This window comes from Saccostrea cucullata, unplaced genomic scaffold, assembly GCF_032062105.1.
Source record: "Saccostrea cucullata isolate Sc308-1 unplaced genomic scaffold, CSIRO_AGI_Scuc_v1 ctg2999, whole genome shotgun sequence".
NCBI lineage: Eukaryota > Metazoa > Mollusca > Bivalvia > Ostreida > Ostreidae > Saccostrea > Saccostrea cuccullata.
Window position 1 is genome coordinate 1 of NW_026938337.1, and position 11,870 is coordinate 11,870.

Below are 11,870 nucleotides of genomic sequence, written 5' to 3' on the forward strand. Positions count from 1 at the left end.
TACTCGATGGAATACTGAAAAACAGATAACAGTACAACCTCATTATCTCACACATCAATATCTCAGATACAATGGATATGTCAAGGTGATGGGCTCCTCTTCCTCGAAGGAATACTGAAAACAGATAACAGTACAACCTCATTATATCACACACCCATATCTCAGATTCAATGGATATGTCAAGGTGATGAACTCCTCTTACTCGAAGGAATACTGAAAAACAGACAACAGTACAACCTCATTATCTCACACACCAATATCTCAGATACAATGGATATGTCAAGGTGACACTGGTTGCCCTATTCTATATGTAGTTTATCCTGGATATCTCAAATCCTGAAATGATTCTCCAAGATTTTCAAGGTCCGATCAAGCTCGAGATAATAAGGTTTGAATCAAACTAAAAAACTGACCAGTCAGCAAGGGCCCCGCCATGGGGTAGAATTAAAAGGGTGCAGCTTACAGAATGATAAATAAATGTACAAAGAAAAAGCAACAGCAACTGTATTCTTAAAATTTCAACATAATTCCTGAATATTCAAAAACCTGAAAATAATATTCTTGTATTTACATTAGGCAGTAAAGAACAACTTAACATTGAATTTACATATAAACAATTATGAATCTTGTGTTATATAAAATGCCAGCCTTCAATGAATGGAAATATCATGAAGGCTTGACCTTAACTTCAAACAAACAGCAGTTGCAGACAAAGGTTTTCATTAATCTTAAAGTGACAGATAAAGAGAAGCCTACTAAATTTTCTGCAGCAGGCTAGATAATTAATCCCAAGGGATTAATTGTATCTCTCTCATCATTTTCTTCTAAATTTACAATAAGAACTTTTTCAGTATCAATGATAGAATGGGGTTTTTATACAACTACATTAAAAATTAAAAACATTCTTGAATTAATATATTTTAAAAAAAAAAAAAAGGAAAAAAGTGAAAAAAAAGTACCCTGGTAAATCAAAAAATCTTCTTTAATCTATTTCTTTTTTTTTAGGATTCAATGAAATCATAACTATCAAACAAAATATAAATAATAAAAATTTATATTTAAATCCACATTTCAGAGTGTTCATAGCATTCCAAATTGATTTAACTTCAAAACAAACTTCATTTGCAGACAGAGGTGGTAATTAATCTCAATGTGACAGATAAAGATAATGCTCTGCATTTTCTTCAGGAGGAAAGCTAATTAATCCCATGGGACTCCTAGTAGCATTCAGTTTACTGAATGGGAGCATCTTCAGCAGTTATCTCTCTTTGCCAATGCATTCTTATATAAAGTTAAGGAATCTACCCCACCACCCCAGCTCCAAACCAAGGGACATAGAGAACCAAACTTAGCATCAAAATATGTATTTTTGCCTACTGAACTACCGTACCAAATTTGATCTTAATTGGGCAACCATAAAAAAAGTTGCCTGTTCATTCTTATGCATAGTTATGGAATCTACCCCACCACCCCAGCTCCAAACTAGAAGACATAGAGAATCAAACTTAGCATCAAAATATGTATTTCTGCCTATTAAACTACCATACCAAATTTAAACTTGATTGGGCAACCATAAAAAAAGTTATTAGAAAAAAACAGAAAATTTGTGGACGGAAGAGTGACAGACGGACAGACAGACAGACAGACAGACAGACAGAGTGATTACTATAGGGCACCCGCAAATCCTTGCGGGGCCCTAATAAGCATTTAAATTTTTGTTGGCTCAGGTGAGCCCAAGGGCCTTGAATCGCTCTTCTGATAAATTGTACAACCTATCACTTGTATTTGAAGCCTCTATCCCTAAGTATCCTAAGACCCAAGTTGCATCAACTGACAAAGTTTGATGATTCTTAGCCAGTTAGGACTGAAGATATTTTTAATAATAAAGCTATAAAAAAAAACATAAGTACATCACAGTGACCTACTTTAAGAATGAAGTTTTTTGAGGACTCAAGATGCATTAATAGAAAAAGATTGAAGATTCTAAGCCAATAAGTATTTGAGATATTTAAAAGTAGGTCACCATGACCTACTTTTTTGTCTACATTCTTTGAAAACCCAAGATACATCAACTGACAAAGTTTGATGATTCTAAGCCAATACGTACCTGAGACATTCAAAAGTAGGTCACCATGACCTACATTTTAGTCGACATTCTCCCGAAAACCAAAGATGCCCCAACTGACAAAGTTTAACAATTCTAGGTCAACCAGTACTTGATATATGAAAATATAGCCTTAAAATTCAAAAGTAGGTCAAGGTGATGTAATTTTTGGTTTGCGATCCCCGAAAACTCAAGATGCATCAACTGAAAAAGTTTGATGAGTAACAAAAGGAAAATGCACTTCCACTTTATAACCAGTTGTGCATCCCACCCCACAGGAACCACTGACTTGGGGACAAATATTTCACAATTTTGGAAATTTTATCATATGAAATTTTATTTCATCATAAATGGTTAATTAATACCAAAGAGCAGATTTCAAAGCATTAATTTATTTTCAGACTATTTATTTTCAACCCCCCCCCCACCCCCCACCCCACCCCCCACCCCCCGAATACGCCTGAGGGGCATGAGAGTAATCATTTTGCTCCTGTTCACATGACAAGTTTAATTCGCAGTTAATTAATGCAAAGTAAACTAATGCGAATCAAACTAATGCAAGTTAAATTGCGTTCACACGACATCTAATGCAAAGTAAACTAATGCGAATTAAAATTTTTCTTCGATAGTCAGGCGTGAGGGAGGCTACTATGATGTCATTTACAAATCATGTCACCTTATGCAGAAGCATATGCATTTGAGATAATGCCAGTATCTGTGTACACATTTAGTGGTTAAAACAAGTTTCATTAGTTTTCAACTCAAAAATAGCACAAGTACTTAAAGCTGACCACCAACATGATGCATTTGACTTCATTTTGCCATTACACATGCCCCAAAATTTAATTTAAATTAGCTTCGCTTAGCGTTCACACAGAGCTATTACAAAGTAATTTAAAGCGCAGTAAACTAATGCGAAGTAAACTAATTCGCATTAAATTCTCCGTGTGAACGCTAAGCGAAGCTAATTCGCAATAAACTTGCGTTTAATTCGAATTAAACTCTTCGTGTGAACAGGGCATATGATCATGCCCAGGAGCAGAGAAGATTTTAAAGAATCAATGCATTTTCACTATATAATCTATACAGCTCGCCCCAGCACTATAATCCCCTGACCCTGGGGTCACTAATTTCACAATTTTGATAGAGGACTCAATGCTCATTACATTCATGCCAACAGTTTGTCTGCTTGATGTCCAGGAGTAAAGAAGAAGATTTTTAAAGATTGCACTATAATTTTCCTTGTTTTGGCCCCACTCCCAAGGCCCCAGGGGGGCAGGAACCATGAAATTCACAATTATGTCCCCGTTCACCCAAAGATGCTGTATACTAAATTTGGTTGAATTTGGTTAAGCGGTTCCAGAGAAGAAGCTGAAAATGTTCAAATGTTAACACACAACGACAGAGTTTACTCTGGTAACCTAAAAAGATCTTTTTTTTTAAATCTGCTTTCACTGGGCAACAGAACATATATCATTTTTAATCATCTCCCTTCCCTCAATAAAAAGATCAATCCAATCACTGATTAAATTACTAGGAAGTCTTTTGTTTAAATTAACTATGCATAAATTTTTATACGCAACTGAAGAGGATATTTAAGATATACCATAAAATTTACAAGCAGCCATTCATTGAACGAGTACAACTGAGACAACCATTTTTTGTAAAAAGTAATTGACGTCACTAATGTATATTCACAGATATAAGCCAGGTCTAGAGAAGTTCAGGTCAGGTCCAGTAAAAGTTTCAATAATAGTCCAACTGGTCTAGTTTGTTTCAAAGTAAATGTTGAGTCCTGGATATATACTCTCTGTATTATACAGGTGATGAAGCTATATTGCTACATAACTAAGATAATTTGACAATAGAAAAGTTTTAGTCATCACGTTTATCATATAGCTTAGTTGTTAGATTACCATTTATGTCTTTTTCAACTTGAAGACTAAAACATCCATTGTATGAAACAGATGTGTCAGACTCTGGGTATCTTTATCTCAAGCTCACCAATATATATGGTATCAACCTAGGAATGGAAATTACCATGATTGTTAATTGACAACACGTCGTCGATATATCTAAATGTCAAGTTCAAGGCCACTGCAAAAGTTTTCTTCTTTTCACGCATAAAATCACGCATAAAATTTTGCACAAATTATGCTTCATATGAACAATATAAAAATAGGTCTGCTAATAATGGAGGCGAGCTCAATTGGTACCCATGGGAATTCCAATAGATTAATTGTTGGAATACCTGTCTCCAAAAACCACATAGATATTTTCAATCAGAAACTCAAGCATCTCTTTGATGTTAACTTCAGAGTACTTGTATGTGCAATCAGAATGTGTTTTAACAAAATAATTTTGCAAATGACCAATGACCAGGCAAGTAAATTTTCTAGCATATCCTATTTATAGATTTCTTGTATGGTGCTATGTGTGTACCTAATTTATTCTAATCTGAATTGTGGTTTTGTAGATATAAAGATAATCGCAAACTTTTTGAACACTTCTCGTAGACGTTAAAAGTATTGCACACAAGTCCTAAATTCATTTAGTGGAACTCTTCAACTCCAGGGAAGAACCCAGTAAAGTTCAAACTATGTACGTTAAATTAAGTGTAGGCACTCACTAAGATACAAATTATATCTGGTAATTAGATTGTAGACTAGTAAAAAATTAAGTTTAACTTTCTTAAAATGACCACCACTTATGTTAACATTTTTGCAGTCAATTTATTTGAAAAAAAATATTTTAGTAACTTCAATGAACTACAATGAAGTAAAAATATTACTTACCCAAGTGCATCCCTCCACATGAGGTCGATCAGGATCGTCCTATCCAGGTCGTCCATGGAAGTGTCAGCCTCCATCAGCTCTGAAGAACAGCTGAATTTAGAAGAATAGGAAAATTAATATAGATAAAAAACTGAAAGGGGAGAAGGAAAATTAATATAGAAAGAACAGCTGAAAGGAGAGTAAGAAAATTAATATAGAATGAACAACTGAATGGGGAATAAGAAATGTAGAATGAACAGCTGAAATGGGAGAAATGAATATTAAGTACAATAATTATAGTCCTAAAATTCATGTTCAACTTATGGCTTGAGGTCATATTTCATTGCTACCTTTTTTGAGGTCTGATTAATTTCCCCTTTTTCATCACAGTAGGTTTACATCAATTGTTTAAAATGAAGATAACTAAATTTCAATTATTACCTGGTCTGTAATGACGGAATGCTTAAACATGACACCTGGCACAGCTAACCAGAGATACAGAACAGCACTGTTGACCATTCACCATTTATAAGAGCTAGAACTCGAGAGTTACACTGCAGAACTTCACTAATTTTTGTGGGGGTTAATTTTTCGTTGTTTTTGAGACCCACAAATTCATGCCCACCACAAAATGTAACGGGAAATACTATAAAGTTCTTCATCCAAGAGATCAAATCCCCCATAAACCAAATTTTTTTCTTGAACCACAAAATTTGACCCCACGAAAATATGTGATTTTACAGTATCTTGACCAATGATATATCTCATAAAGGGTAAACTGATCATGAGTCGGGTGTCAATTTATAATTATCTCGACCAATGATATATCTCATAAAGGGTAAACTAATCACAAGTAAGGTGTCAATATATATTCACCAACAATATTGACAACAGGGTACATTACATGCATGATCTTAACAAGCAAATTCAAGGAATTGTGGTCCCACCGCTTTAGGTGTCTTTGTGGGTGAGATGTCATTTTTTATGACGTACGTATTGTGTATATGAACACCCTATCATATGTCATTTATTTAGAAATTATCACTGAACTACAAGGTCAAGGTCAAATGGTTAAAGTTCTTGGTATCTAATGAAATGTATTTTCATAAGGATTACATTTGTGAAGTATGAAAGCCCCAGCCCTTACCGTTCAAAAGTAATGGTCAAGGTTAAAGTTTTTTTACAAGTACAGAAATCTCCAAGGTCAAAAAGTCAAGTTGTTAGTATCCAATGAAAGATCTTTCAACAAAAATACAGATAAGAAGTATAAAAGTCCCCTGTTCAAAAGATATGGCCAAGGTAAAAGTTTTTGAAAAGTACGTTAAATTCCAAGGTCAAGGTCAAAAGGTCAAAAGGTCAAAGTTGTTGGTATCCAATAAAAGGTCTTGTCACAAAGAATATACATGTACATGTGTAATATGAAAGTCCTTATATCTACCATTTAGATTTTAGAAGCTATGGCCAGAGTAAAAGTTTGGAATTTTTGTGTAAAAATGGGTAAAACTCAAAGGTCAAAGGTCAAATTTGGTGGTACCCAAAGAAGGTCTTGTCACAAGGTATATACATTTGAAATATGAAAGTCATAGTTCCACTAAATCAAAAGTTATGGGCAAGGTTAAAGTTTTTGTGACAGACTGACAGACGGACAGCTGGACAGACTGATGGACAGGGGAATGAGATTTAATGTTCCCTCGCTTTCAGAAAGCGGGGCACAAAAATGTATCCAAATGTTTACTTTGTTGTCTTCGAAAGAAGTTTTTAAAAATTTGTCTAACATGTATATATTCCTATGTAAAACTTAATTGATCACAAACTACAGTGTATTCCCAGAAGGGTCATGATTTCAATAAACTTGAATCTACACAACCTTAAAATTAGTTGTTCTAAAGTAGAAATTTAAAGATTTTTCCTATAGATATAATCCTTGGTATATAAAATTTTATTTACATGTAGGTCTGATTATTTGAACAAACTAGAATTTACACTACCATAAGATGCCTTTATATAAATATGACCAAATATATTTATTTATTCTTGAGGAGAAGATTTTTAAAGACCTACATAAGTTTTTTTTTATATGTTTTGAAAGCTGTAATTTTCCTCAAAGTTTTTTAATGTCTTGACCCTTGGAAAAAGGTTTGCATCATTGTTCATACAAACATGAATCCCAACGGATACTTAATTGTACCAAGTTTGGTTGAAAATGGCCCCGTACTGAGGATCTTGAGAATTTTAAAATGTGAATTAAAAGTTTACAGACAGACAGACAGACGGACAACTGGAGAGATGCCAGACAAAATGTGATCAGAAAAGCTGAGGCTCAGACTCTTGTGAGCTAATAAAAGTAAACTTCTTTTCCAAACTTGTTCGTTTTTTTCTTTGGGGGGGGGGGGTGTTTGCCACCAATCTCCCCTACAGACACCCCACCCATGGCCCCACCCACTCCAAGATACCCGCAAGAATCTTAGGATGATATATATATGAGTTCATTATGCTACCTACATCGTAAATTTCTAAGTGTTTACAAGGCATGCATTGGTTCTGTGAACTTGACCATGTTGGTTTCACTTTGCTAAAAATGGAGAATTATTCTATTATAGCATTTAGAACTGTTTTTTTTTTACCTCAGTCCTCTCGTCGGCTGCCGTACAAAACTGTCGTCCGTGAAATCCATCCTCGTAGATAACACGAAAAATCCAGGAAAAAAATCTGTGTATAGAAGCTCTCTGTAAATCGCAGTATAATCTCGCCAAAGTCAAATATCAAGTGAATGAGTACCAGTTCACGTGGGCAAAACCTGCGTAAAAGCCTGCTGTGGTCACTGGTGCGTGAAATGTGTGAATAGCAGGTGGAAGCTTTCATGAATTTCTCATCTTAGAGCAGTGGGGGAAAAAGTCAAAATACAGCTATGCATCTCACATGTTTTTTCTCGGTATTTGCATATTTAATTGACATCATACATGACATTTTACATGTTTTAGCGAGCACAGGTACTTGTGGATATGTGGACACCCCCCCCCCCTTATTGGAATTTTTTTTCACAAATTATTCAACACTTTTTCCATGGGCTTATTGGAATTTTTAAAAAATCGCTCCACAAAAAAAAAAACGTAAAGTGTGTTAAACCCCCCAAGTTCTGGGTCATTATGTCTTTCATGGTACCTAAGGATTTAAGGAAGGTTTTGTTAAAAGGATATCGTTACAAATGAAAGTCATAGCCTCACCCATTCAACATGTTCAAAAGTTATATGAGCAAGGTTAAAGTTTTTTTACGGACAAATTAACTGCACAGTCGTGCATTCCGATCCTTTTTACATCGACGTACGGCAATCATCAATAAAAATGGAAAGTCCCGACCCCTTGCTGTAATTTTCACCAAGAAAATCGAAAATTTGTTATATATATTTTCATTATCAGCAATAACATTAGAGCCACAAGAAAAATAGTATGAAGTATGAAGCGCTGAAATCTTATTTTTTTCAGATCATAGAAAGAAATTTCAACCAGTGTCAGATCAAAGTAAGAATTAAATATATTACACAAAACTTGAGATATGAGGTATATAAAAATAATACTTAATATAGTACCGTAATACCTATTAGGAATCAATTAGAAAATCTGTAGCTCTTCAAAAGAATATATATTATTTTGGATGACCGAAGAGCTAGTATAATGTATATTTCTTGGCACAAAAAAGTGCGCACACTGAGATTAATTCTTCCAAATTCTTACCTCAAGTGCAAAAAGCTATACTTTAAAAGATTTTACTCCCTGTCAAGTATTCTTGTAGTTTACATGTACACGTGGTGCATTGGGTTGAATTATTACAAATCAAAATGGCATTATGAATAGGCGAAATGTCCGATGATTTCTCTGCCTGCTTTTTAGCTGTTCCCACTTATTAAAAATCTAATTTCCACCTATTCCCAATAGCAAATAACTATAGAAGTTTAGATTTATCTGTATTTTGTACATTTCAAGACAGAAAATAATGAATAGATCTATGAGAAAATATATATGATGATTTATTTCGGATTTTTGAAATAATGAAAAGATCTTACAAGAAAAAGCAACTAAATACCTCAATTTAAGAACATAGTTAAGAGCCATTCTCTGTAATGATTTGAAATTTTGTATAGGAGCTGTGGCACGCATAGCCTCAGAATTTCTCCAAACTCTCTATGATAAAAGTCATTGATACCTTAAACTGAAATCAGGCAAAAATTGGTTGCTATGTTTTAGAGTTACCATGGCAACATGTTTTAAAATTCGAAAAGATGGCATTTTTAAACGTTTAGAGCCCCATAGTTAACATTTGCGGCAATTACATGCGTTACTATGGTAACAAAGTATTCAAAAGTAAAAAAAAAATATTTGAATTTTATAAAGTCATACACGTAAAAATAAATAGCAATTATTGGATGAAATGTGACCAAATATTATAACAGAAAAAAGAGCCTTGAAACATATACCAAGAACAAAATATGATATTTCACTTTTGTTGGCAATGGTTGCTAAGGTTTTTATACCACAGAGAGTCTTCAAAGTAACACTATATATGTTTAAATCTGATCCTATCTTTATAAAAAAAAAGCACATTTCCTCATAACTAATGATCCATTTTATAAGATGTTGGTGTGCTCCAAGTTTTCCCATTTGAAAAAAATTAAATGTAGATTCCCAAAACTTTTATGATTGATATTTATTAACAGCTAACTTGACTTTTAATTTTGACTATCATCCAATCTCTAAGTGGATGCAAGAAGTTGGCACGCAGGGTTTAATATTGATATAAAGTTCATAAAATCGAACATTTTCCCTCCTGGTAACCATAGCAGCAGTGTTGCTTTATTCATCAAATTTTATCAATATATGATATCAACTTCAGTTCTAACAGATAAGTACAATCCAAGCTGAGTCCTTTAATTTTTTTCTTGATTTAATGGCAATTTAATTCTTAATGCAGCGAAAAATATCTCACTTTTAAGCACTGGTACTTTGTTTCCATGGTAACACTACAAAGAAGCATTTATACCGAATTTTTTTTATGGTTTTGGTGTTGCAAGGTCCTTAGGATGTATATTTGCCAGTCTTGAATTTTCATGTTTTTCCCCAAGACAGTACGTATAGCATTAACCCATTAATCTTAGTTACTTGTTTTGCATGGTTACACTGTGTTACCATGGCAACCATAAAAGTTATTAATAGAATAATATTGCTTATACTTATATACTTAAGGTGAAACATTTTCAATGTTTTTCTTTTGTCGTTGATTAAGTTTGAGCATGTAACATCTACCATTAGTAAATATGGAGTGTTTTTCAGCATATTCCAGCACTTTAAAGTGGCACAGTGACACACAAAGGGGAAAATTGACAAATGTAGAATTTTCGCATGACCTCAGTAAATTTTGTTCAATTCCTTAAAGTGTTAGGTTTCATAAAATTACAGGTTTCAGAACGTAAAAATTAAATTTTTATGGGGAAAAATAAAAGTAAAAATAATTTCTGTCTGCCCCAGAACGAAAATATTGCAAAATACCCTGGTACTTCTTCCTCCCTATTTTACGCGTGCGCAGAAAAGTGTTGAATAAGTTTCCATAGTAACCATGGTCTCAGGTATCCACGAATGAATATAAGTAGACCAAAAAATTTGATGTAATTTTTTTAAAAAGTTGTTAGAACATATTTCTCACCTTTGCATGTTCCAGTTGAATTTTGTTTACAAGTTTGAGCTAAAAATAAGAGTAGTGTGACCATGACATATACGAAACAACGAAACGGTAGATACAACCTTTGTTTTTCCGGCACTAATATTGTGCAGTCAATTCTTGCAGTTTAATTGTCATATCTTCGCTATATACTCATAATTTTCGTAAGTCTTTCTCTGTATGCTACAGATATCTTAAAATTAAGATATGATTTTGACTCACTGTGCCGCTTTAAATGTATTCCAAATGTACCCTTGGTTACCACTTACTTAGAGATATATTCTAAACAGTTTCTTTACAGTATAATCGAAATCAAGGTGTCATGTTTTGTGAGAATGGTTTATTTGCTTTTTGTAGTTTTTATTCAGCCAAGGTTTAAAGTGGCTGAAAAATCTCAATTTTTCAAACTTTTCCGACTGTTGCCATAGCAACCGAGACACATGGCAACGAGATTTTGTTTGAAATCTGTTTCTGGTGTCAAGTACTAAGCATGGGTGAAGTTTCATCAAAATCGGTGACCATGTGTGGGAACCAAGTTTAAGTGGTTACAGAGAATGGCTTTGAATTATTTGTTTACACAAAATTCCACCTATTCCCATGTAAAATCTTAAACCTTTTTCTACATGATTTTCAAAAAGTGGGAATAGGTAGAATACATCCTCAGTTTCAGGGCCAGGAGGGCTATGAAAACAATATTATACGGTATGTTTTGTTGTTGAGATAGTGAAAGAATATGTTAGGAACACACAATTAGTAATATTTTGAGATGACAGTTTTTCAAAACATGGAGAGAGAAAAAAAAAAACAGCGCACTTTTTTGCGCAATAAATACATGTATACATTTTTTTTTTCAATGGGTGGCACTGTAGCTCTCCGGTCTGTCAATACTTATTTCTATGTATGCCATGTTGTAAATTTTGAATTTACCGGGTGGCACATCTTCGCTAGCCAAGGGTTTCTGATACGCTACTCTCCTCATAAACCCTTGGCCTACGGTGTTCATAGAAATGGGGATTTTTTTCCAGAGTTCTAATTGGATTTCAGTACATCCAGGTCGACCAATCAGCAATTGTTTTTTGTAAATGACGAAATTTGCGTTCGGGGTACATCTTCACTCTTTAATCTCGGAAATGAAAAACGCAAGTAAACAATGATCCGTAAGATAACATTCAATTCTATGAATAGCCATGGTGTCATCCAATATCTTCTAAATATGTGATTAAGAATCTATATTGAAGCTTCAGATTTGTTCTATAAATAATGAATAAACATATAACTCAAT